We start from the raw sequence: 27,448 nt of genomic DNA on the forward strand, positions 1-27,448 counted from the left end.
AATCCTTCCAAGATTTCCGGGGAAATCCTTCCAAGATTTCCGGGGAAATCCTTCCAAGATTTCCGGGGAAATCCTTCCAAGATTTCCGGGGAAATCCTTCCAAGATTTCCGGGGAAATCCTTCCAAGATTTCCGGGGAAATCCTTCCAAGATTTCCGGGGAAATCCTTCCAAGATTTCCGGGGAAATCCTTCCAAGATTTCCGGGGAAATCCTTCCAAGATTTCCGGGGAAATCCTTCCAAGATTTCCGGGGAAATCCTTCCAAGATTTCCGGGGAAATCCTTCCAAGATTTCCGGGGAAATCCTTTCAAGATTTCCGGGGAAATCCTTCCAAGATTTCCGGGGAAATCCTTCCAAGATTTCCGGGGAAATCCTTCCAAGATTTCCGGGGAAATCCTTCCAAGATTTCCGGGGAAATCCTTCCAAGATTTCCGGGGAAATCCTTCCAAGATTTCCGGGGAAATCCTTCCAAGATTTCCGGGGAAATCCTTCCAAGATTTCCGGGGAAATCCTTCCAAGATTTCCGGGGAAATCCTTCCAAGATTTCCGGGGAAATCCTTCCAAGATTTCCGGGGAAATCCTTCCAAGATTTCCGGGGAAATCCTTCCAAGATTTCCGGGGAAATCCTTCCAAGATTTCCGGGGAAATCCTTCCAAGATTTCCGGGGAAATCCTTCCAAGATTTCCGGGGAAATCCTTCCAAGATTTCCGGGGAAATCCTTCCAAGATTTCCGGGGAAATCCTTCCAAGATTTCCGGGGAAATCCTTCCAAGATTTCCGGGGAAATCCTTCCAAGATTTCCGGAGAAATCCTTCCAAGGTTTCCGGAGAAATCCTTCCAAGATTTCCGGAGAAATCCATCCAAGATTTCCGGAGAAATCCTTCCAAGATTTCCGGAGAAATCCTTCCAAGATTTCCGGAGAAATCCTTCCAAGATTTCCGGAGAAATCCTTCCAAGATTTCCGGAGAAATCCTTCCAAGATTTCTGGAGAAATCCTTCCAAGATTTCCGGAGAAATCCTTCCAAGATTTCCGGAGAAATCCTTCCAAGATTTCCGGAGAAATCCTTCCAAGATTTCCGGAGAAATCCTTCCAAGATTTCCGGAGAAATCCTTCCAAGATTTCCGGAGAAATCCTTCCAAGATTTCCGGAGAAATCCTTCCAAGATTTCCGGAGAAATCCTTCCAAGATTTCCGGAGAAATCCTTCCAAGATTTCCGGAGAAATCCTTCCAAGATTTCCGGAGAAATCCTTCCAAGATTTCCGGAGAAATCCTTCCAAGATTTCCGGAGAAATCCTTCCAAGATTTCCGGAGAAATCCTTCCAAGATTTCCGGAGAAATCCTTCCAAGATTTCCGGAGAAATCCTTCCAAGATTTCCGGAGAAATCCTTCCAAGATTTCCGGAGAAATCCTTCCAAGATTTCCGGAGAAATCCTTCCAAGATTTCCGGAGAAATCCTTCCAAGATTTCCGGAGAAATCCTTCCAAGATTTCCGGAGAAATCCTTCCAAGATTTCCGGAGAAATCCTTCCAAGATTTCCGGAGAAATCCTTCCAAGATTTCCGGAGAAATCCTTCCAAGATTTCCGGAGAAATCCTTCCAAGATTTCCGGAGAAATCCTTCCAAGATTTCCGGAGAAATCCTTCCAAGATTTCCGGAGAAATCCTTCCCAAGATTTCCGGAGAAATCCTTCCCAAGATTTCCGGAGAATTCTGGAGATATCAAGGTAGAATTTCCACAAAAATACAGTGGAGATTTCAGGAGAAATCTTGTGAGGATTTCCGGAGAAATCCTATGTTGATTTCCAGGGAAATACTGTGAAGATTTCCGTAGAAATCTTGTAAGAAAAAAGCATTCTTATTGATATTTATACAAAGAACAACACGATCTATACTGTAGAGCAAGGCAAAAGAATTTCAAAAATCATATTAAATCATCTTGTCAACTGGAAATACAATTCTCACAGTTTTTTTTTTCTGTACGCCCAGGAATGCAGCTCCAACAGTAGCGGATAATTATCATAACCGTTGTTATTCCAAGCCATCATCGCACCCATCCACTCGATCCTCTGTCTGTTTACAATTATTCCCATTCCGAACTGGCTGACTGGTTACGCCATTCGTCGGTCGGTTCGTCTTACAAACTGAATTATAGTCGGTTCGCGCCGTTGTTTTCCAACCAAGGAAAACAGCAGCGAATTAAAATTTTCCTCGCTTCCATGCATTTTAATTTAAATTTTCCCCATTCACGAGCGCAGAACCGGATTTAAACGCCATCATCGTCATCGCAGCGCTTTACGACGTCTTGCTTACTATAGGACGTCAGATTAGTCAGGGCCAAGCCGAATACAATAAGCCTTCGCCCTTTCGCCATGCACCACCAGAGCAAAGACCACGAGCGAACCGAGCGCTGGAAAATTGCTAATTTGCTTGCAATTAGTTTTACCAAAACTGGTCCGGCTAATTTCATTAGCCACGTTCTCAAAATTCCACTCGAAAAATTCCTAACTCTATGTACACACTAATTTCACTTACCTGTAGCAAACAACCGGAGCACATTTTCTTCAGAAGGCCTGCCACCGGACGACCCTCATCGCCTGGATTGCTGCAATCTGCTCTCCTCCGTTTTCCAACCAAGATGACGCCTTTCTCGCTGATCTTCGTAGTAATATCACAAATCCCCGGAAAACCCCGACCCCGACTAACACTATAGGCAATTGAGCAATTTAACTACACTTTAGACACCGAAGAACAAACAAACTCCTCTTCACCATCACCCGTCGGATTTCGTTGTGTCGTATTATGGGCACTCCTTCCCTTCTTCGGCTCGTCGTTGGTCGTCCCTCCTGCCACTCGACCACGATGAATTTTTAAACACTTTGCCGCGTCCACCCTAAATTATGTAGGAACGAACCGCGTCTTCTTTCGCCCGCGCACTCGTCGAAACGATTCAATTACCGATTAACACACCTTTCCGCGACCCAAATTCGTGAAGCCAGACGAACGAGTAAACAACGGCCCACCGATCGATCGATGGAAAGCTACGCCTCTCCGGTTAAGTTAATCAATTTTCCGGAACAGTCATTCTGAACAGGGAACACTTTTTTCCTCTGCTGAGTGTTTTCTTGATTATTTAAGTTTCCTCGTAGAACTTTTTAACCTGTAAATAGAAAGAAAATAAAAAGAAATTGTTTAAATAACAGTGAGACCAGGATTTCACCGGGAATCCCTAATCCCTTTCCCTTCGAAATGCGGAAGGATTTTCTCCTAAATCCAAGAATGATTTCCCTCGATATCCTGAAAGGATTTCACTTGCAATCCTGTAAGGATTTTTCTCGAAATCCTGGAAGGATTTATCTCGAAATCCTGCAAGGATTTTCCTCGTAATCCTTGGAGGATTTCCCTCGAGATCCTTGAAGGATTTCCCTCGAAATCCTGCAAGGATTTCCCTAGAAATCCTGCAAGGATTTCCCTAGAAATCCTGCAAGGATTTCCCTGAAAAATCCTGCAAGGATTTCCCTAGAAATCCTTCAAGGATTTCCCTCGAAATCCTGGGAGGATTTCCCTCGAAATCCTGGGAGGATTTCCCTCGAAATCCTGGGAGGATTTCCCTCGAAATCCTGGGAGGATTTCCCTCGAAATCCTGGGAGGATTTCCCTCGAAATCCTGGAAGGATTTCCCTCGAAATCCTGGAAGGATTTCCCTCGAAATCCTGGAAGGATTTCCCTCGAAATCCTGGAAGGATTTCCCTCGAAATCCTGGAAGGATTTCCCTCGAAATCCTGGAAGGATTTCCCTCGAAATCCTGGAAGGATTTCCCTCGAAATCCTGGAAGGATTTCCCTCGAAATCCTGGAAGGATTTTCCTCGAAATCCTGCAAGGATTTCCCTCGAAATCCTGCAAGGATTTCCCTCGAAATCCTGCAAGGATTTCCCTCGAAATCCTGCAAGGATTTCCCTCGAAATCCTGCAAGGATTTCCCTCGAAATCCTGCAAGGATTTCCCTCGAAATCCTGCAAGGATTTCCCTCGAAATCCTGCAAGGATTTCCCTCGAAATCCTGCAAGGATTTCCCTCGAAATCCTGCAAGGATTTCCCTCGAAATCCTGCAAGGATTTCCCTCGAAATCCTGCAAGGATTTCCCTCGAAATCCTGCAAGGATTTCCCTCGAAATCCTGCAAGGATTTCCCTCGAAATCCTGCAAGGATTTCCCTCGAAATCCTGCAAGGATTTCCCTCGAAATCCTGCAAGGATTTCCCTCGAAATCCTGCAAGGATTTCCCTCGAAATCCTGCAAGGATTTCCCTCGAAATCCTGCAAGGATTTCCCTCGAAATCCTGCAAGGATTTCCCTCGAAATCCTGCAAGGATTTCCCTCGAAATCCTGCAAGGATTTCCCTCGAAATCCTGCAAGGATTTCCCTCGAAATCCTGCAAGGATTTCCCTCGAAATCCTGCAAGGATTTCCCTCGAAATCCTGCAAGGATTTCCCTCGAAATCCTGCAAGGATTTCCCTCGAAATCCTGCAAGGATTTCCCTCGAAATCCTGCAAGGATTTCCCTCGAAATCCTGCAAGGATTTCCCTCGAAATCCTGCAAGGATTTCCCTCGAAATCCTGCAAGGATTTCCCTCGAAATCCTGCAAGGATTTCCCTCGAAATCCTGCAAGGATTTGTAATTGTAATTGTAATTGTAATTGCTCAGTCCACACCCAGGCCGACAATTGTCAGCCCATCTGCTTGTAGGCAGATGTGGACCTACTAAGCCTCCCCCGTTAACATGTCCTACACCGAATTAGCACACCGGGATCTTCCACAGGCAGGTGCTGGCGTTACCAGTCCCAACAAGTGTCAGATACATTAAATAGATGGGGTAGAGGATATAGGAAGACGTGGGAATAGGATGGGAAGAGGTAGAAAATGAAGAGATAGTAGAGAGGTTTCAATTTTGTTGCTGAAACGAGAAAAAGAAGGAAAGAATGATAAAGAACATTAGCGATATGTTCATTGATTATGATTTGGTCGATAATTTCTCATCTATTTTGTTTCCATATCGTTGCATCGATGACCATTTTCATCGCCTTTCTAGTTTTTGTTAGGGCCATCTCGCGTTTTTTCGTCATGTCCTCTTTGCCGGTTGGCGACGTTCGGGATGTAAGTAGAAAAGCATGCATTTAATATGATTAATACGACAGTAATTGTGATTGCTCAGTACTTCCAGCCCATTTGTCCGCAGTACATATCAGGCATCCCGTTTTAACAAGTCCTACACAGAATTAGAAACCCGGATCTCCCACAGACAGTCCTAACTAGTGTCAGATAAGTTAAATTGAGGATAGGAAGCGGCGAAATGAGAAGACAGTAGAGAAGGTTTGGTACATTGGTAGCTGTGTTCATGTGATGTTTGTCTGACATTGAAAAACTATTTTCCGTAGGTGTTTAACTCTCTACTCACAATATAATACCGGAAAAATATCTGATCAGATGTATAGTTTGGCAATTCTATGTCCATACATCTTTTATCAAGAAGGACTAATGTTGTTTACTGTTATAAAATAATTCAGTTAAAGGGCAGCTAATGCATTGTAATCCAGAATAAACCTACAGAAAATGTCCCAATAAAAATTAACACTAGTTCAACTAACTACACAAACTAAAAAGTATTATTATATTTTACCAATGATTTCATCCTAATATTGACCCTAACATAGTTATGCGCTTAGTTGGACAATGACCAAAAATAGTGCTGTTTCGACAATAGTCACATACTATGCCCTACGACATTGACGATTATATTGTCTATGGCTCACCTATTTAGCGCCACCCAGCAGGGACTTGGTCTGGTACCCAATTCAGTATATCCATTCCACGTAATGTACCGTACCTCTTTCGATTTGTGATATATTACGCGGAACATTACTCTCTTCATTCGGATAGCGGCTATGTAACCCATTGGATTAAAAACCTCCATCAAACATGAAGCGATTAATCGGAGACTGAAGACTCTATACCAAATTTGGCTCAGAGACAGGTAATCAGTGAAGTCAGTTTTTCTCGTTTGTCAGAGACGATTGATACGTATTAAGACAAACTTTCCACTGCATCTGCCAGCAATAATCGGTGATCGATCAACATTTCGAGTACCTACCCCAATTTACACAAGAATGCCAAGGATCACCGCTCATGCTTTACAATACAGTTGGAAAAACTAGAGCAACACCTGGCCACAATGATGCATAAAGCACTAAAGCGGACCGGAAGTGTCGGTGAGCCAGCCCCACCTCCCTCGAAATCCTGCAAGGATTTCCCTCGAATCCCTTAGAGGACTTTCGTCGAAATTCTTGGGGAGAATTTCCCTCGAATCCCTTAGTGGACTTTCGTCGAAATTCTTGGGGAGGATTTCCTTCGAATTCCTTGGAGGATTTCCTCCGAAATCCTTGGAGGATTTCCTCCGAAATCCTTGGAGGATTTCCTCCGAAATCCTTGGAGGATTTCCTCCGAAATCCTTGGAGGATTTCCTCCGAAATCCTTGGAGGATTTCCTCCGAAATCCTTGGAGGATTTCCTCCGAAATCCTTGGAGGATTTCCTCCGAAATCCTTGGAGGATTTCCTCCGAAATCCTTGGAGGATTTCCTCCGAAATCCTTGGAGGATTTCCTCCGAAATCCTTGGAGGATTTCCTCCGAAATCCTTGGAGGATTTCCTCCGAAATCCTTGGAGGATTTCCTCCGAAATCCTTGGAGGATTTCCTCCGAAATCCTTGGAGGATTTCCTCCGAAATCCTTGGAGGATTTCCTCCGAAATCCTTGGAGGATTTCCTCCGAAATCCTTGGAGGATTTCCTCCGAAATCCTTGGAGGATTTCCTCCGAAATCCTTGGAGGATTTCCTCCGAAATCCTTGGAGGATTTCCTCCGAAATCCTTGGAGGATTTCCTCCGAAATCCTTGGAGGATTTCCTCCGAAATCCTTGGAGGATTTCCTCCGAAATCCTTGGAGGATTTCCTCCGAAATCCTTGGAGGATTTCCTCCGAAATCCTTGGAGGATTTCCTCCGAAATCCTTGGAGGATTTCCTCCGAAATCCTTGGAGGATTTCCTCCGAAATCCTTGGAGGATTTCCTCCGAAATCCTTGGAGGATTTCCTCCGAAATCCTTGGAGGATTTCCTCCGAAATCCTTGGAGGATTTCCTCCGAAATCCTTGGAGGATTTCCTCCGAAATCCTTGGAGGATTTCCTCCGAAATCCTTGGAGGATTTCCTTCGAAATCCTTGGAGGATTTCCTTCGAAATCTTTGGAGGATTTCCTTCGAAATCCTTGGAGGATTTCTTCCGAAATCCTTGGAGGATCTCCATCGAAATCCTTGGAGGATTTCCTTCGAAATCCTTGAAGGATTTCCTTCGAAATCCTTGAAGGATTTCCTTCGAATTCCTTGAAGGATTTCCTTCGAAATCCTTGGAGGATTTCCTTCGAAATCTTTAGAGGATTTCCTTCGAAATCCTTTTAGGATTTCCCTCGAAATCCTTGGAGGATTTTCTTCGAAATCCTTGGAGGATTCTTGGAGGATTTTCTTCGAAATCCTTGTAGGATTTCCTTCGAAATCCTTGTAGGATTTCCTTCGAAATCCTTGTAGGATTTCCTTCGAAATCCTTGTAGGATTTCCTTCGAAATCCTTGTAGGATTTCCTTCGAAATCCTTGTAGGATTTCCCTCGAAATCCTTGGAGGATTTCCCTCGAAATCCTTGGAGGATTTCCCTCGAAATCCTTGGAGGATTTCCCTCGAAATCCTTGGAGGATTTCCCTCGAAATCCTTGGAGGATTTCCCTCGAAATCCTTGGAGGATTTCCCTCGAAATCCTTGGAGGATTTCCCTCGAAATCCTTGGAGGATTTCCCTCGAAATCCTTGGAGGATTTCCCTCGAAATCCTTGGAGGATTTCCCTCGAAATCCTTGGAGGATTTCCTTCGAAATCCTTGGAGGATTTCCTTCGAAATCCTTGGAGGATTTCCTTCGAAATCCTTGGAGGATTTCCTTCGAAATCCTTGGAGGATTTCCTTCGAAATCCTTGGAGGATTTCCTTCTTGGAGGATTTCCTCCGAAATCCTTGGAGGATTTCCTCCGAAATCCTTGGAGGATTTCCTCCGAAATCCTTGGAGGATTTCCTCCGAAATCCTTGGAGGATTTCCTCCGAAATCCTTGGAGGATTTCCTCCGAAATCCTTGGAGGGTTCAGAGGACATAATTCCAGGATTTCAGAGCGGAGGAAAGCCTTCCAGGATTTCGGAGGAAATCTTTTCAGTATTTCTGAGGAAATCCTTCCAGGATTTCGGAGGTTATCCTTTCAATATTTCGGAAGAAAACCTTCCAGGATTTTGGGGAAAATCCTTCCGGAATTTTGGGGGAAATCCTTCCAGGATTTTGGGGGAAATCCTTCCAGGATTTCGGAGGAAATCCATCCAGGATTTCGGAGGAAATCTTTTCAGGATTTCGGAGGAAATCCTTCCAGGATTTCGGTGAATATCCTTCCAGGATTTCGGAGGAAATCCTTCAATGATTTCGGAGAAAATCCTTCCAATATTGCGGAGGAAAATCTTCCAATATTGCGGAGGAAATCCTTCCATGTCCTTCCAGGATTTCGGAGGAAGTCTCGGCTGAATTTCCTTCGAAATCTATGGGGGATTTCCTTCGAAATCCTTGGAGGATTTTCCTCGAAATCTTTAACCCTCTACTTCCCATGGTTGCTCTAGAGCACCATCGATTTTCGACGAACTCCGGACAAACGTAATTAGATGAATATGATGCAATAATTTTTAGAATATGGTTATAACCTCATAATGTTAACCCAACTACTACCTACTTGTTTCAATAGTTGAACTATTGATAAACAATCAAAAACCTATTGATTTACAACCAAATTTTTTTTCATTGATTTCGAAAAATTTAGCCAAATTGCAATAACTTTTGTTCTACCACTTTTTTCGGAAACGATTTTTTGTCATAGATATAGCCGTTCAAAGTCGTGGGAAGGAAAGGGTTAAAGATTTCTGTGAAACACTAAATTTATTAAATTTATTTCAAGGATACTCACCACACTAATCCCAAAACTGCTCTCCGACCAGGTTCCTTCTTCCATTCCAAGAATCATGCCATCCCACCTGCAACGACAACATTGTTCCGTATCCCGACTACCACGTGTCGTTGCTCAGCCCATCTTACAGTTTTTTTTTTAGATGGTTTCGTTCGATACACTGAGAATGGTCCAAGGATGGTGGATAGGTAAACCTGTGGAAGGAAGATCCGGAAAATAAAAGTGCAATTATTAGTAAAGCAATAAATAATCATTTCGCCAACCTGGAGAGAAGAATCCGGAAACAGACAACGAGAGGAAGCGAGAAGAAGGACTAGGACATCCACTCAAGAGGGAGAGTCGAACGGAATTCCAAGGAGCGATGTGTCCCGAGTAGTGTGGGATGCCATAATCATCGTCAAAGCTGTTATAGTTTGTTTTTAAATATTTGATTTGATTTGATAACCATTTGCAACGGTACGGTTTCAAAATTAATGGCAGATTGTTTTGCAAAAAATAACTATTTAATAAAGAAATGTATATAACTAGGAATAGAATAGTTCTAGATTTTCTCACTAGGCGGTGCTAGTGAGCAGAATTTAACCCTCAATATCTCAGGAACCATACCTCATAGGAGAATGGCGTCTTCAGTATGAATCATCAGCAGACTAAAAATTGTCTATTGGATTTGAAAATTTTAAGGAAGATGACATTGACGTCGAAAATAATCTAGGGCTTCTCCGTTAGGTAGCGTTAGTGTACATGGCAGTATTTTAAACACCAATCAATTAGAAAACCTGAATACCTGGAAGCATGGTATCTTTGGTAAAGATAATCAACTTATTAAGGAGTCTAGATAGTCCGAAAATAAGATAGTGAGGAATTGTCTCACTAGATGATGTTAGTGAGGGCACTCGCATATTTAAAATCCATGTTTTCTGGCAGGATGGCATCTTCAACAACTATGTCCCCAAGAGAGTCGAACCTAATCAGGAACAAGAATTTTCCTCCCACTCGGATACGCCCTTCATCTCACACCTTATTGCTGTTGGACCACCGCCACAGTCAGGAAAACAAGTACGACGGAGGTCAACTCTCGCTTTTCCGCCTCGGGATCGATCGTCGCCAACCTAGAGGGAAAGGACGAGCGCGAGACCAAAAGAGAATGGAACGCGCGCGCCATCATCATACGGTTATAGTACCTAGTACACAAGTGCACATAAATCATCCCCGGCACAACGAAGATAATCTCCGGCAATAAGAGTTAATTGGACCGAAAGCGGATGGGAAATGTGTGTGTTGGCGGCGGCTCGAGCGCACTCAGTTCAGGTTCATTCGCCTCTCTTCCTGAATGGCGTGGAAAATGATGACAGCGACGACGACGACGACGGGATGATGATGATGATGACGTACGGTTTCCCGTAGTGGTGGTAGAACGGGAATAAGGTCATAAATCTAGTTCCCAAGTGGGACCAGCCGTAATCTGCGGGATGATGATGGAGGAGGGCTAGGGGTAGAGATGAGATCAATATTTATGTCTGATCGATTCGATACATGATTTAAACAGCTGACGGAGGATTCACCCCAACGAATCATGAAGGATTCTCTCCAGGAGTCCGGGCGGATTCTCTCCAAGAATCCTAGAGGATTCTCTCCAATAATCCTAGAGGATTCGCTCCAATAATCTTAGAGGATTCTCTTCAAGAATCTTAGATGATTCTCTCCAAGAATTCCAGAGGATTCTCTCCAAGAATCCTAGAAGATTCACTCCAAGAATCCGGGAGGATTCACTCCAAGAATCAGGGAGGATTCACTCCAAGAATCCTAGAGGGTTCACTCCAAGAATTCCAGAGGATTCTCTCCAAGAATCCCAGAGGATTCTCTCCAAGAATCCCAGAGGATTCTCTCCAAGAATCCTAGAAGATTCACTCCAAGAATCCTAGAGGGTTCACTCCAAGAATCCTAGAGGATTCACTCCAAGAATCCTAGAGGATTCTTTCCAAGAGCCCTGGAGGATTCTCTCCAAGAATCCTGAGGGATTCTCTCCAAGAATCCTGAGGGACTTTCCCGAAGAATCCTGAGGGATTCTCCCTAAGAATCCTGAGGGATTCTCCCGAAGAATCCTGAGAGATTCTCCCGAAGAATCCTAAGGGATTCTCCCGAAGAATCCTGAGGGATTCTCCCGAAGATTCCTGAGGGATTCTCCCGAAGAATCCTGAGGGATTCTCGCCAAGAATCCGGAGGGATTCTCTCCAAGAATCTGGGAGGATTCTCTCCAAGAATCCGGGAGGATTCTCTCCAAGAATCCGGGAGAATTCTTTCCAAGAACCCGGGAGGATTCTCTCCAAGAATCCGGAAGGATTCTATCCAAGAATCCGGGAGGATTATATCCAAAAATCCGGGAGGATTCTCTCCAAGAATCCGGAAGGATTCTCTCCAAGAATCCGGAAGGATTCTCTCCAAGAATCCGGACGGATTCTCTCCAAGAATCCGGACGGATTCTCTCCAAGAATCCGGACGGATTCTCTCCAAGAATCCGGAAGGATTCTCTCCAAGAATCCGGAAGGATTCTCTCCAAGAATCCGGAAGGATTCTCTCCAAGAATCCGGACGGATTCTCTCCAAGAATCCGGAAGGATTCTCTCCAAGAATCCGGAAGGATTCTCTCCAAGAATCCGGAAGGATTCTCTCCAAGAATCCGGAAGGATTCTCTCCAAGAATCCGGAAGGATTCTCTCCAAGAATCCGGAAGGATTCTCTCCAAGAATCCGGAAGGATTCTCTCCAAGAATCCGGAAGGATTCTCTCCAAGAATCCGGAAGGATTCTCTCCAAGAATCCGGAAGGATTCTCTCCAAGAATCCGGAAGGATTCTCTCCAAGAATCCGGAAGGATTCTCTCCAAGAATCCGGAAGGATTCTCTCCAAGAATCCGGAAGGATTCTCTCCAAGAATCCGGAAGGATTCTCTTCAAGAATCCGGAAGGATTCTTTCCAAGAATCCGGAACGATTCTCTCCAAGAATCCGGAAGGATTCACTCCAAGAATCCGGGAGGATTCTCTCCAACAATCCTGTATAATTATTACCGCAGGAGAGTTCACGTGAAAATCATGATGTAGAATAAAATCTTGCATCCAAGCACATCATCTAAGTGCTCCAATTCGCATTAATATTCCGATCGACACTCAATCGATTTCCGCTTATGTGGAAATTCGTCCATCCCTGCAATTTTTCCATTCGCCATGAAACACAAAATCCTAGCCTCGAACTTTCCCTTCGTGGACCCCCGTTTGCACAGTTCTTCAGCAACGAACCGATAATGAATATGCACATTTTGATTGAATTTGCGAGCTATAAACAAACACCGATCATCGCCATCGATCGATGCTCACCCACTTTTTTTTTTTTCTTTCATCATCGCCTCTGCCAAAAGCCAAAAAAAAGAGGACCGACAGAAATTAAATTAATAAACATTATTCACGGTGCAAAGCGTTTTTATGCTTTCACATGCTGAGCTTTCACGGCCTGGCCCTGAAAGGGTGGCAAATTTATGGAATTCTTTTCGCACAATGAATGTGAGCCGAGCTCGATGGGTGGGTTGCATGGATGAGATGAGCTGAGTGAGGAAAAGTTTGATTGATTTTTTGCTGATACGCGCCCACGTCAGTTCCAATCGGATGCAGAATGATTCTGGCATGAAACGTTTTTGTTTTCGAAAGGGTGGGTCATTTCCCATGATGCCTTTTGAAAAAGGGATTCAATTGAATCAGAATGTCCTGTGGATAGTGAGAAAGGGTTCCGAAAATCAACTTTGATTGAAAAAGGCGTGAATGCGTGTAAGATGTAAACAAATCTTGAAAAAGCCATTTCACCGAATGGGGACATTTCATCGAAAGAGATGACTGTTACTGAAAAAATGTGTCGAATTTTCTGTCGAAAATGTGATCCTGTAAGGAAATCACACCTCCAATCGAACAGCGCTTCTAAACCCCAAAAAGTATGAATCTGTACAAGGAAAGCCGTTTCCTCGAATGGGGACATTTCATCGAAAAGCATTTGTAATCATTGAATTGCAAAGAATTTACTGGCGGAAACGTGAACCTTTCATAAGAAATCACATTTCTAATCGGGGTTGGGGTTCGTAGGTTCTTTCGATAAGCCATTTCACCGAATCGGGACATTTCATCGAAAACCATCTGTTATAGTAGAACTTCCTCGAATTCGTTTAAAAATATCAGATTGTTGATCCATTAACCATTTGAAATGTAGACTTCTCATCGAAACCCCATTTCACCGAATGGAGCCATTTCCCCGAAAACCCTCCTTCGATAAATTCCGCCCAACTTCAACAAACAAGAAGTTACTTCCTCGACGCGTTCCTTCCAATTGAGCAATAAAATAGATTGTGTTTGCTTGAAATATCTCCTCCCGCTCCAATTCGTGGAAAACCAGTGTTCGCTTCCAGCTAGCCGCGCGAAGTGAACTTGACACTTCAGTTCCACTGACTGTAAAGCGCTCAACTGCTCTTGAAGAGTAGGTAATGCCGTCCCGAACAATCGGGACGCTTGTGCGTCAACGTCCTGTTCTTCCTCGTCATCCACGTTGCTTCCCAAACCAATTAGATTAATTGACTAAGAATTGAATTTCGCTTAGCTTTCACCGGGCGGGAACAGCAAATGCTTCAGGTGCTCGAAGGGGGGTGGTAAAAATGCGATTTGCATTGCATTGGGAGATCGCATTGGGACGCTTTTAGTCTAATTGCCCCTCCGGTGCAAGGTCCGGAACCATCGCATCGCATCGGAGTCTAACTCAGTGGATAACAAAAACAATAACGACACGTGTTGGAGATGATTGGTCTCGGACGGCGGTGCATCGTCAGCAAGTTAAATGTCAACCTAGAAGTTGGAAAACTAGGAGGGAGGTGAACAATTTGAATTTTATTTATAATCCGGTTCCTCGGGGTTTTACCAGGAAATGGATAGGATGTTTTATAAACTAGGATGAAGGTGAGGATATGAATAGACTGAAAGTTGCACTTGTAATCGAGCGATGTGGTAACATCGAGAAATGATTGATTGAATCGATTGGAATTCTATGAGAAAGTTTGAAAATAATCTAATGACAGCATTTAACAGCTTTACAGATGAATTCCAAGCTTCTGAGAGAAGCTTTTCCAAGCTTCTGAGAGAAGCTTTCCCAAGCTTCTGAGAGAAGCTTTTCGAAGTTTCTAAGAGAAGTATTTCTAAGCTTCTGAAAAAAGCTTTTCCAAGCTTCTGAGAGAAGCTTTTCAGAAAAGGTTTTCCAAGCTTTTACAGAGAAGCTTTTCCAAGCTTCTGAGAAAAGCTTTTCCAAGCTTCTGAAAGAAGCTTTTCCAAGCTTCTGAGAGAAGCTTTTCCAAGCTTTTGAGAGAAGCTTTTTCAAGCTTCTGAGACAAGCTTTTCCAAGCTTCTGAGAGAAGCTTTTCCAAGCTTTTGAGAGAAGCTTTTCCAAGCTTCTGAGAGAAGCTTTTCCAAGCTTCTGAGAGAAGCTTTTCCAAGCTTTTGAGAGAAGCTTTTCCAAGCTTCTGAGAGATGCTTATCCAAGCTTCTAAGAAATGCATTTCCATGTATCTGAAAGAAGCATTTCCGAGCTTTTGAGAGAAGCTTTTCCAAGCTTCTGAGAAAAGCTTTTCCAAGCTTCTGAGAGAAGCTATTCCAAGCTTCTGAGAGAAGCTTTTCCAAGCTTCTGAGAGAAGCTTTTCCAAGTTTGTGAGAGAAGCTTTTCCAAGTTTCTGAGAGAAGCTTTTCCAAGCTTCTTAGAGAAGCTTTTCCAAGCATTTCCAGAAAAGGTTTTCCAAGCTTTTACAGAGAAGCTTTTCCAAACTTCTGAGAGAAGCTTTTCCAAGCTTCTGAGAAAAGCTTTTCCAAGCTTCTGAGAGAAGCTTTTCCAAGCTTCTGAGAGAAGCTTTTCCAAGCTTCTGAGAGAAGCTTTTCCAAGCTTCTGAGAGAAGCTTTGGCAAGCTTCTGAGAAAAGCTTTGCCAAGTTTCTGAGAGAAGCTTTGCCAAGCTTCTGAGAGAAGCTTTGCCAAGCTTCTGAGAGAAGCTTTGCCAAGCTTCTGAGAGAAGCTTTGCCAAGCTTCTGAGAGAAGCTTTGCCAAGCTTCTGAGAGAAGCTTTGCCAAGCTTCTGAGAGAAGCTTTTCCAAGCTTCTGAGAGAAGCTTTGCCAAGCTTCTGAGAGAAGCTTTTCTAAGCTTCTAAGAGATGCTTTTCCAAGCTTCTGAGAGAAGCTTTTCCAAGCTTCTGAGAGAAGCTTTTCCAAGCTTCTGAGAGAAGCTTTTCCAAGCTTCTGAGAGAAGCTTTTCCAAGCTTCTGAGAGAAGCTTTTCCAAGCTTCTGAGAGAAGCTTTTCCAAGCTTCTGAGAGAAGCTTTTCCAAGCTTCTGAGAGAAGCTTTTCCAAGCTTCTGAGAGAAGCTTTTCCAAGCTTCTGAGAGAAGCTTTTCCAAGCTTCTGAGAGAAGCTTTTCCAAGCATATGAGAGAAGCATTTTCAAACTTCTGAGAGAAGTTTTTGCTTCTGACAGAAGCATTTCCAAGCTTTTGAGAGAAGCTCTTCCAAGCTTCTGAGAGAAGCTTTACCAACCTTCTAAGAGAAGCTCTTCCTAGCTTCTGAAAGGAGCTTTTCCAAGCTTCTGACAGAAGCATTTCCAAGCTTGTGAGAGAAGCTTTTCCAAGCTTCTGAGAAAAGCATTTCCAAGCTTCTGAGAGAAGCTTTTCCAAGCTTCTGAGAGAAATTTATGTTATTTTTTGAGAAAAGATTTTCCGAGCTATTGGGAGAAGCTATTCCAAGCTTCTGAGAGAAGTTTTTCCAAGCTTCTGAGAGAAGCTTTTCCAAGCTTCTGAGAGAAGCTTTTCCAAGCTTCTGACAAAAGCATTTCCAAGCTTCTGAGAGAAGATTTTCCAAGCTTCTGAGAGAAGCTTTTCCAAGCTTCTGAGAGAAGCTTTTCCAAGCTTCTGAGAGAAGCTTTTCCAAGCTTCTGAGAGAAGCTTTTCCAAGCTTCTGAGAGAAGCTTTTCCAAGCTTCTGAGAGAAGCTTTTCCAAGCTTCTGAGAGAAGCTTTTCCAAGCTTCTGAGAGAAGCTTTTCCAAGCTTCTGAGAGAAGCTTTTCCAAGCTTCTGAGAGAAGCTTTTCCAAGCTTCTGAGAGAAGCTTTTCCAAGCTTCTGAGAGAAGCTTTTCCAAGCTTCTGAGAGAAGCTTTTCCAAGCTTCTGAGAGAAGCTTTTCCAAGCTTCTGAGAGAAGCTTTTCCAAGCTTCTGAGAGAAGCTTATCCAAGCTTCTCTCAAAAGCTTTTCCAAGCTTTTGAGAGAAGCTTTTCCAAGCCTCTTAGAGAAGCTTATCCAAGCTTATAAGAAATGCATTTCCATGTATCTGAAAGAAGCATTTCCGAGCTTCTGAGAGAAGCTTTTCCAAGCTTCTGAAAGAAACTTTTCCAAGCTTCAGAGAGAAGCTTTTCCAAGCTTCTGAGAGAAGATTTTCTAAGCTTCTGAGAGAAGCTTTTCTAAGCTTCTGAGAGAAGCATTTCCAAGCTTCTGAGAAAAGCTATTCCAAGCTTCTGAGAGAAGCTTTTCCAAACTTCTGAGAGAAACATTTCCAAGCTTCTGAGAGAAGCTTTTCCAAGCTTCTGAGAGAAACATTTCCAAGTTTCTGAGAAAAGCTTTTCCAAGCTTCTGAGAGAAGCTTTTACAAACTTTTTAGAGAAGCTTTTCCAAGCTTCTGAGAGATGCTTCACCAATCTTCTGAAAGAAGCATTTCCAAGCTTCTGAGAAAAGCTTTTCCCAGCTTCTGAGAGAAGCTTTTCCAAGCTTCTGAGAGAAGCTTTTCCAAGCTTCTGAGAAAAGCTTATTCAAGCTTCTGAGAGAAGCTTCTCCAAGCTTCTGAGAGAAGCTTTTTCAAGCTTCTGAGTGAAGCATTTCCAAGCTTCTGAGAGAAGCTTTCCCATGATTCTGAGAAAAGATTTTCCAAACGTCTGAGAGAAGCTTTTCCAAGCTTCTGAGAAAAGCTTTTCCAAGCTTCTAAGAGAAGCTTTTCTTAGCTTCTGAGAAAAGCTTTTCCAAGGTTCTGAGAGAAGCTTTTCCAGAAAAGGTTTTCCAAGCTTTTACAGAGAAGCTTTTCCAAGCTTCTGAGAGAAGCTTTTCCAAGCTTCTGAGAGAAGCTTTTCCAAGCTTCTGAGAGAAGCTTTTCCAAGCTACTGAGAAAAGCTTTTCCAAGCTTCTGAGAGAAGCTTTTCCAAGCTTCTGAGAGAAGCTTTTCCAAGCTTCTGAGAGAAGCTTTTCCAAGCTTTTGAGAGAAGCTTTTCCAAGCTTCTGAGAAAAGCTTATCCAAGCTTATAAGAAATGCATTTCCATGTATCTGAAAGAAGCATTTCCGAGCTTCTGAGAGAAGCTTTTCCAAGCTTCTGAGAGAAACTTTTCCAAGCTTCAGAGAGAAGCTTTTCCGAGCTTCTGAGAGATGCTTATCCAAGCTTCTGAGAGAAGCTTTTCCAAGCTTTTGAGAGGATCTTTTCCAAGCTTCTTAGAGAAGCTTATCCAAGCTTATAAGAAATGCATTTCCATGTATCTAAAAGAAGCATTTCCGAGCTTCTGAGAGAAGCTTATCCAAGCTTCTGAGAGAAACATTTCCAAGTTTCTGAGAGAAGCTTTTCCAAGCTTCTGAGAGAAGCTTTTCCAAACTTTTGAGAGAAGCTTTTCCAAGCTTCTGAGAGATGCTTCACCAATGTTCTAAAAGAAGCATTTCCAAGCTTCTGAGAAAAGCTTTTCCCAGCTTCTGAGAGAATCTTTTCCAAGCTTCTGAGAAAAGCTTCTTCAAGCTTCTGAGAGAAGCTTCTCCAAGCTTCTGAGAGAAGCTTTTTCAAGCTTCTGAGTGAAGCATTTCCAAGCTTCTGAGAGAAGCATTCCTATGATTCTGAGAAAAGATTTTCCAAACGTCTGAGAGAAGCTTTTCCAAGCTTCTGAGAAAAGCTTTTCCAAGCTTCTAAGAGAAGCTTTTCTAAGCTTCTGAGAAAAGCTTTTCCAAGCTTCTGAGAGAAGCTTTTCCAGAGAAGGTTTTCCAAGCTTTTACAGAGAAGCTTTTCCAAGCTTCTGAGAGAAGCTTTTCCAGAAAAGGTTTTCCAAGCTTTTACAGAGAAGCTTTTCCAAGCTTCTGAGAGAAGTTTTTCCATGCTTCTGAGAGAAGCTTCTCCAAGCTTCTGAGAGAAGCTTTTCCAAGCTTCTGAGAGAAGCTTTTCCAAGCTTCTGGGATAAGCTTTTCCAAGCTTCTGAGAGAAGCTTTTCCAAGCTTCTGAGAGAAGCTTTTCCAAGCTTCTGAGAGAAGCTTTTCCAAGCTTCTGATAGAAGCTTTTTCAATCTTCTAAGCGAAGATTTTCCAAGCTTCTGAGAGAAGCATTTCCAAACTTCTGAGAGAAGCTTTTCCAAGCTTCTGAATGAAGCTTTTGCAAGCTTCTGAGAGACGCTTTTCCAAGCTTCTGAATGAAGCTTTTCGAAGGTTTCGAGAGAAGCTTTTCCAAGCTTCTGGGAAAAGCTTTTCTAAGCTTCTGAGAGAAGCATTTCCAAGCCTCTGCGAGATGCTTTTCCAAGCTTCTGAAAGAAGCATTTCCAAGCTATTAAGAGAAACTTTTCCGAGCTTCTGAGAGAAGCTTTACCTAGCTTCTGAGAGAAGCTTTTCCAAGGTTCTGAGAGAAGCTTTTCCAAGCTTCTGAAAGACGCTTTTCCAAGCTTCTGAATGAAGCTTTTCGAAGGTTTCGAGAGAAGCTTTTCCAAGCTTCTGAGAAAAGCTTTTCTAAGCTTCTGAGAGAAGCATTTCCAAGCTTCTGCGAGATGCTTTTGCAAACTTCTGAGAGAAGCATTTCTAAGCTTTTGAGAGAAGCTTTTCCAAGCTTCTAAGAGAAGCATTTACAAGCTTCTGAGAGAAGCATTTCCAAGCTTTTAAGAGAAACATTTCCGAGCTTCTGAGAGAAGCTTTACCAAGCTTCTGAGAGAAGCTTTTCCAAGCTTCTGAGAGAAACTTTTCCAAATTTCTGAGAGAAGCTTTTCAAAGCTTCTGAGAGAAGCTTTTCCAAGCTTCTGAGAGAAGCTTTACCAAACTTCTGAGCGAAGCTTTTCCAAGCTTCTGAGAGAAGCATTTCCAAGCTTTCGAGAGAAGCTTTTCCAAGCTCCAGAGAGTAATTTTTCCACGCTTCTGAGAGAAGCTGCTCCTTGTTTTTGAGGAAAGGCTGCTTATGCTTTCTTGAAATTATGCTTTGAGTATGACTTTCCAGGATTATAGGAAACATTTTTTTCAACCTCCGAATAAAATTGCCTTCTGAAATAAAGCAGAGGCAATCATATTCAGACCAAATCAAGAACGATAACATAACAGATTGGTGAGTCATCTTAAATTGAACTGCCATGTCTGAAACATACCTTCCAAAAACTATGATTTGGGATCAACTTTTAATCTTAATGCGACTGCTATCTTCCTACGGAAAGGATTCCATCCTTACCTCTATCATTCATCTCCGATTCATCCCAAAACCGGAAAATTGGCCCAAACATATCACCCCACACACAGAAACCGATATTTGGAAAACTTTTCGACTCCATTCGGAACCAACCAACCACACCGACCGAGCGAGAGAGAGAGAGACCATAAGCCGGATCATTGGCCCGGAAAAAAAGAAAAGATGAACCGCATCCCACATCCGTCTGTTCGGTTCTCTGTTCCCATCAGACGAGCCGTAAAATCGATAGAAATCTAAATTAAGTGCCTCATCACTTAATAAAAGAACCCGCAACCGTTGTTCGTTCGCCTTCTTCCGAGTCTAAGACAACTTTGGATAGACCGCACAGAGATGACGACGACGACGACGAGACGCTGCTTGGTGGTCGGTGCTGCGCTCTCGAGACGGATTGTTTATCAGCCTCGCGGACAAATTTCCACTCTCTCACACAGTGAATCCACTGTTTTCCGAGGCCCACCGACTGAGGATAGGAAAGTAAAGCGAACCGTGAAAATCAACGCAGCGAAATGTGCGGAAAAGGTAAATATTTTTCCTCGTGGATGGATGGGGCCCTTGTGCTCGTTGGATTAGCCGGGTTTTTCCCTGGAGATTTTTATGGGCCGGCTTGATGATTAGATGACTTTTCTTTGGAGACGGTGAAAAATTAGTTTTTTAATGAAAACGCTTGGGGGATTCACCTGACAAATTTGAAGGTAGGAACTTTACCAAGGAGAAATTTCGACATGAATAGGTTTGAGAAGAATTTCACCCTGCCCTTTAGTTCAGAGAGGGTTTGGGCAGCGTCCTGCCAACTTGGTCGAGGCAGGGTTCTTGGGAGAACAAGTAAAGGGTTGTTGAAAGATTATGTAATGTAATTTATTTTGAGTAAATAAAATCTATTTTTCCCCAAACATGTTACGTAATATTTGAACAGCTTCATCAACGCTGATATTCTAAAGTGCTAGAATGATGCATTGAGCTTGTAGGGATCCCTTGAAGATGGGATGTAAATCATTAACTCGCGATCGCGCGTTTTCGTACTTCAGGGAAAAAGTACATTACATAAATGAACGATTTTTAAAACACATCCGATATGTTGAAAAATTATTGATTTGCTATCCATGTCCGTGGAACCATTCTGAACAGCCATTGAGTGAATACATTGGATTGTTACATATTTTCATCTTGCGAATCGACCAGCCATATAAAAACTGAACCCAGTGTATCACCACAACCTCTCTACTGTACCGAATAACAACTACTAATCATATCCTTTCCTTCCCTTCTTTTATTTTCCCTTCCTATTACATGAGCAAAATAACAACTCGGAGTATTTCTATCACCACCGTCTCAACCAACACTGGGACGACCACACTGATGGGGCTACCACCTTGGATCTAGCTGGGCGTGGTGCAGCGTTTCTTACTCAGCCGCTGGATGCCAGAACAGACGCTGTTTGAGCTGCACCTCCTTGGTGAACAAACGCTCGAATCGTACCTCCTCAATCTAGCTGAAGTCAGAAGGACAACAGTGCCCAGGCCCAGGCCCAGGCTGCACTACCAGCTAAGCACACAACTCTTAGCTGACGGTCTTTGTCATCGCTTGACCCGTGGAAGCATGAGGTAGGAACTTGTGAGGACCAGAGCTATGTTGGACGCTCTCTTTATCGACTCACCGTTTTGCAGCCCAAATGAAGAGGAATCGTGAGTAAAAATCATAAAAAAACACCTAAGGTAAGAACATAACTATTCTGTTTCCAACGTGTGATTAACCATTAAATAGATCCACTGGTCACGTGTAAGACGTATTTTTGACGCCGGAACGTCGTGACTTGACTAAACTCGACAGAAATGGTTCACTACTTGACTAGGTGGACATAGTGACAGGTTCTATACGTTGACATTTTCAATGTAGTTGGCATTATAAGAATAACGTGAGAGTAGGAAATGTTTATATAGACATGACCGATGCTGAGAATCCTAGGGGCTCCCTTAGGTGTATTTATCATAAGTTTACTCCAAGCACTGTGACGCTGAGACAAGTTTGCTTACAGTTGAAGCTTTTATGTTAACATTCAAATTGACTGCTATTAGAAGATTATGAAGGAAATTATTATTTTAAAATGAGATTTGTTTATTTTTATAGATTCTGTTAGGGATGAGTACACCATAGTTGATGGATGATCTTTATTAGTTTCAATTGCTAATACAATAACCAACTAACCGACCTTACCTTACGACCTGACTTAGTCGATATTATGACAATAAAAGTAAAAGAGCAAGAGTTATGATGTGATCAAAATTAAAACTTAATCTTATTTTTTTGTCAGGATCCAGAAACATGGAAAACTGTAGTAATTTGAATGTAGTATAAACTATGCTATGATACGGTGGACATAAGGATAATTCAGACTTCATAGGGATACAAGAGATGAACACAGAGAAGCAAAAGACGACTAGCGACGACATAGGATACATTAACTGTACATTAACATAAGGCGTTCGACTGATAAGTTTTATGTCCACGACATCAAATGGAAGCTCAAAAAGAGAGTTATTTGAAGATGATTCCAGTGCTGTAGATGACCAACATCGGTTCATCATAACAATATTGGTATTTAACTTGAAATAACTTTCAGAATACACAATGTAACTTGGGATATTTTTTGATTATTGTTTGGAGATGATGTCAGAAAAACTAGTTGCCCATACCGGCTACAAACGCTAGTTCTGATAATTGTCACTGAGTAGTCTTCAAAAGTATCAAAATATTACATTTCTAGAGCTTCCACAAAATACGGGTGTGATGGGAACAGTAAGCGACACTGTATTTTTGATAACTACTACGACCCAATACTAAATACTGCACATTTTGCTCAAGTTGACGACATCGTCTAGTCCATCGTGAGTATTGGTCATAGTAGGGGAAAAGTAGGGAAAGGGTCCAGGCTTTGCTTTCAGCTGTCCTGCAGCTCCACCTGGTCACTCTATAAAAAAAAAAAAAAAAAAAAAAAAAAAGATAGGTTTGAGAAGAATTTCAGAACCATCATAAAACCTTCAGGATTCTTGGCTCGAGTGCTTCACGATTCTCCAGGATTCTTGGAGAGAATCTTCATGGATTCTTGGAGAGAATTCTCATGAATTCTTGGAGAGAATCCTCCTGAATTCTTGGAGAGAATCCTCCTGAATTCTTGGAGAGAATCCTCCTGGATTCTTGGAGAGAGTCCTCCAGGATTCTTGGAAAGAATTCTCCAGGATTCTTAAAGAGAATCCTCCAGGATTCTTGGAAAGAATCCTCCAGGATTCTTGGAGAGAATCCTCCAGGATTCTTGGAGAGAATCCTTCCAGATTCTAGGAGAGAATCCTTCCGGATTCTAGGAGAGAATCCTCCCGGATTCTTGGAGAGAATCCTTCCGGATTCTTGGAGAGAATCCTTCCGGATTCTTGGAGAGAATCCTTCCGGATTCTTGGAGAGAATCCTTCCGGATTCTTGGAGAGAATCCTTCCGGATTCTTGGAGAGAAACCTTCCGGATTCCTGGAGAGAATCCTTCCGGATTCTTGGAGAGAATCCTTCCGGATTCTTGGAGAGAATCCTTCCGGATTCTTGGAGAGAATCCTTCCGGATTCTTGGTGAGAATCCTTCCGGATTCTTGGAGAGAATCCTCCAGGATTCTTGGAGAGAATCCTCCAGGATTCTTGGAGAGTATCCTCCAGGATTCTTGGAGAGAATCCTCCAGGATTCTTGGAGAGAATCCTCCAGGATTCTTGGAGAGAATCCTCCAGGATTCTTGGAGAGAATCCTCCAGGATTCTTGGAGAGAATCCTCCAGGATTCTTGGAGAGAATCCTCCAGGATTCTTGGAGAGAATCCTCCAGGATTCTTGGAGAGAATCCTCCAGGATTCTTGGAGAGAATCCTCCAGGATTCTTGGAGAGAATCCTCCAGGATTCTTGGAGAGAATCCTCCAGGATTCTTGGAGAGAATCCTCCAGGATTCTTGGAGAGAATCCTCCAGGATTCTTGGAGAGAATCCTCCAGGATTCTTGGAGAGAATCCTCCAGGATTCTTGGAGAGAATCCTCCAGGATTCTTGGAGAGAATCCTCCAGGATTCTTGGAGAGAATCCTCCAGGATTCTTGGAGAGAATCCTCCAGGATTCTTGGAGAGAATCCTCCAGGATTCTTGGAGAGAATCCTCCAGGATTCTTGGAGAGAATCCTCCAGGATTCTTGGAGAGAATCCTCCAGGATTCTTGGACAGAATCCTCCAGGATTCTTGGACAGAATCCTCCAGGATTCTTGGACAGAATCCTCCAGGATTCTTGGAGAGAATCCTCCAGGATTCTTGGAGAGAATCCTCCAGGATTCTTGGAGAGAATCCTCCAGGATTCTTGGAGAGAATCCTCCAGGATTCTTTGAGAGAATCCTCCAGGATTCTTGTAGAGAATCCTCCAGGATTCTTGGAGAGAATCCTCCAGGATTCTTGGAGAGAATCCTCCAGGATTCTTGGAGAGAATCTTCCAGGATTCTTGGAGAGAATCCTCCAGGATTCTTGGAGAGAATCCTCCAGGATTCTTGGAGAGAATCCTCCAGGATTCTTGGAGAGAATCCTCCAGGATTCTTGGAGAGAATCCTCCAGAATTCTTGGAGAGAATCCTCCAGGATTCTTGGAGAGAATCCTCCAGGATTCTTGGAGAGAATCCTCCAGGATTCTTGGAGAGAATCCTCCAGGATTCTTGTCCAGGATTCTTGGAGAGAATCCTCCAGGATTCCTGATTCGCTTAGAGAAGCACTCCAAGCTTCCAGGAGAATCTCTCCAATTCCAGAAGAATCTTCTCAAGCTTCCAGAAGAATCTATCCAAGCTTTCAATAGCAGCTCACCATGCTACCAGAACAAGCTGCCGAAGCATCGAGGAGAAATTGTTCAAGCTTCCGGGAGGACAAGTAGAAATTTTGCAGTAAAACTTCTTGAAAAAGCATTTACAATTTCCACCGAAAGCTTTTCAAAGCCTAGGATAAAAATCTATTCTAAAAATTTCACATTTCTTCACTTTTAGCCTTTATAAACCACCCACTTTCCGACAGACACATTTCAGATTTCCCACATTTTCCACCGGTTTCACCCACCTTTCGGATTAGTACAGCGCAATTTCCCGATTACATCACCATCAGCGCTCAAATCCTTTTCTCTCGGTTGGCTTCCGGAAACCGGAAACCGATATCTCAACTGGAAAAACACAGTCTCCTACCTACCAGGGGTTTCATCGCTTGCTTCTTGGCAGCGCCATTGTTTCAAGCAAGTTCTTCGGAATGAGTTGTTTAACAATAGACACAACTCCTTTGAATTTCGCCACCCACTCCCACCACCACCTGTGTCATCGGATCCCACAGTCAGTGTCACTTGAATCTAAATGCAAAACTAGTTTTCTCCAGAGTTAAGCCCTCCTCCCTCCCTCTCGACCATCGATCCACTTCCTTCAAGTTTTCTTCTTACACAACCGTCCATAATCTTGCTGGAAACACATTTTTCACCTTTGACACCTAGCGTCGCGTCACGTCGTCGTTGGAGCACCAGCCCGTCGTCGATCGTTGGAGAAAACCTCTCTCTCTAGACAAAGGATGAAATTTCATTGTCACTTGTATAACGACGACAACGAAGCGATACAAAAACAGCCACTCGACAGCAACAACAGCAACAGCTACGGCAACGCCAGTGGCAGTGGAAAAAAAATATACCGAGCCAGAGTCAGTATGTGTCGAAGCGTCAGAAGAATAATGGAATGAATGCGATCTCGCACCGAGCGCTTGAACTTTCTTTTGACACCGGTGCTCAGTGGTGTGCGTAAGGGGCCATCGAAATTTAAAATATTTCTCTCCAAAACGATGAGGACCCTCTTACAAATATTCTACTGGAAATTCTAAGAAGATTCTCCTGAAAACTCTGGAGAGCTTCTCCTGAAAGCTCTGGAGATCTTCTCCTGAAAGCTCTGGAGATCTTCTCCTGAAAGCACTGGAGAGCTTCTCCTGAAAGCACTGGGAGCTTCTCCTGAAAGCACTGGAGAGCTTCTCCTGAAAGCACTGGAGAGCTTCTCCTGAAAGCACTGGAGAGCTACTCCTGAAAGCACTGGAGAGCTTCTCCTGAAAGCACTGGAGAGCTTCTCCTGAAAGCACTGGAGAGCTTCTCCTGAAAGCACTGGAGAGCTTCTCCTGAAAGCACTGGAGAGCTACTCCTGAAAGCACTGGAGAGCTTCTCCTGAAAGCACTGGAGAGCTTCTCCTGAAAGCACTGGAGAGCTACTCCTGAAAGCACTGGAGAGCTTCTCCTGAAAGCTCTGGAGATCTTCTCCTGAAAGCTCTGGAGATCTTCTCCTGAAAGCACTGGAGAGCTTCTCCTGAAAGCACTGGGAGCTTCTCCTGAAAGCACTGGAGAGCTTCTCCTGAAAGCACTGGAGAGCTTCTCCTGAAAGCACTGGAGAGCTTCTCCTGAAAGCACTGGAGAGCTTCTCCTGAAAGCTCTGGAGAGCTTCTCCTGAAAGCTCTGGAGAGCTTCTCCTGAAAGCTCTGGAGAGCTTCTCCTGAAAGCTGTGGAGAGCTTCTCCTGAAAGCTGTGGAGAGCTTCTCCTGAAAGCTCTGGAGAGCTTCTCCTGAAAGCTCTGGAGAACTTCTCCTGAAAGCTCTGGAGAGCTTCTCCTGAAAACTCTGGAGAGCTTCTCCTGAAAGCTCCGGAGAGCTTCTCCTGAAAGCTCCGGAGAGCTTCTCCTGAAAACTCCAGAGAGCTTCTCCTGAAAGCTCCGGAGAGCTTCTCCTGAAAGCTCTGGAGAGCTTCTCCTGAAAGGTCTGGAGAGTTTCTCCTGAAAGCTCTGTAGAGTTTCTCCCGGAAGCTCCGGAGAGCTTCTCCTGAAAACTCCAGAGAGCTTCTCCTGAAAGCTCCGGAGAGCTTCTCCTGAAAGCTCTGGAGAGCTTCTCCTGAAAGGTCTGGAGAGTTTCTCCTGAAAGCTCTGTAGCGTTTCTCCCGGAAGCTCCAAGAATCCAGAAGGATTCTCTCCACGAATCCTGGAAGATTCTCTCCACGAATCCTGGAGGATTCTCTCCACGAATCCTGGAGGATCATTTCCAAGAATCCTGGAGGATTCTATCTAAGAATCCTGGAAGATTCTGTCCAAGAATCCTAGAGGATTCTGTCCAAGAATCCTGGAGGATTCCGTCCAAGAATCCTGGAGGATTCTGTCCAAGAATCCTGGAGGATTCTGTCCAGGAATCCTGAAGGATTCTGTCCAAGAATCCTGAAGGATTCTGTCCAAGAATCCTGGAGGATTCTGTCCAAGAATCCAGAAGGATTCTCTCCACGAATCCTGAAAGATTCTCTCCAAGAATCCTGGAGGATTCTCTCCACGAATCCTGGAGGATTCTCTCCACGAATCCTGGAGGATTCTCTCCACGAATCCTGGAGGATTCTCTCCACGAATCCTGGAGGATTCTCTCCACGAATCCTGGAGGATTCTCTCCACGAATCCTGGAGGATCATTTCCAAGAATCCTGGAGGATTCTATCTAAGAATCCTGGAAAATTTTGTCCAAGAATCTAGGAGGATTCTGTCCAAGAATCCTGGAGGATTCTGTCCAAGAATCCTGGAGGATTCTGTCCAAGAATCCAGAAGGATTCTCTCCACGAATACTGGAAGATTCTCTCCAAGAATCCTGGAGGATTCTCTCCACGAATCCTGGAGGATTCTCTCCACGAATCCTGGAGGATCATTTCTAAGAATCCTGGAGGATTCTATCTAAGAACCCTGGAAAATTTTGTCCAAGAATCCTGGAAGATTCTGTCCAAGAATCCTGGAGGATCCTGTCCAATAATCCTGGAGGATTCTGTCCAATAATCCTGGAGGATTCTGTCCAAGAATCCTG

The 27,448-nt window shown here is 43.5% G+C and overlaps 1 protein-coding gene across 3 annotated transcripts in view; it reads right to left on the reverse strand.

Annotated features, from left to right (window-relative positions):
• LOC109424776 (eye-specific diacylglycerol kinase) overlaps positions 1-27,448 on the reverse strand; it is a 596,032-nt gene that overhangs the window by 459,691 nt on the left and 108,893 nt on the right. For all 3 annotated transcript variants that reach the window (XM_062844213.1, XM_062844212.1, XM_062844211.1), the window contains exons 4-5: positions 9,067-9,260; positions 2,530-3,154 (exon numbers count right to left, since the gene is read on the reverse strand). The gene's annotated coding sequence lies outside the window, so the exon portion shown is untranslated. The remainder of the gene's footprint in view (positions 1-2,529; positions 3,155-9,066; positions 9,261-27,448) is intronic.

This window comes from Aedes albopictus, chromosome 1 (genome assembly GCF_035046485.1).
Source record: "Aedes albopictus strain Foshan chromosome 1, AalbF5, whole genome shotgun sequence".
NCBI lineage: Eukaryota > Metazoa > Arthropoda > Insecta > Diptera > Culicidae > Aedes > Aedes albopictus.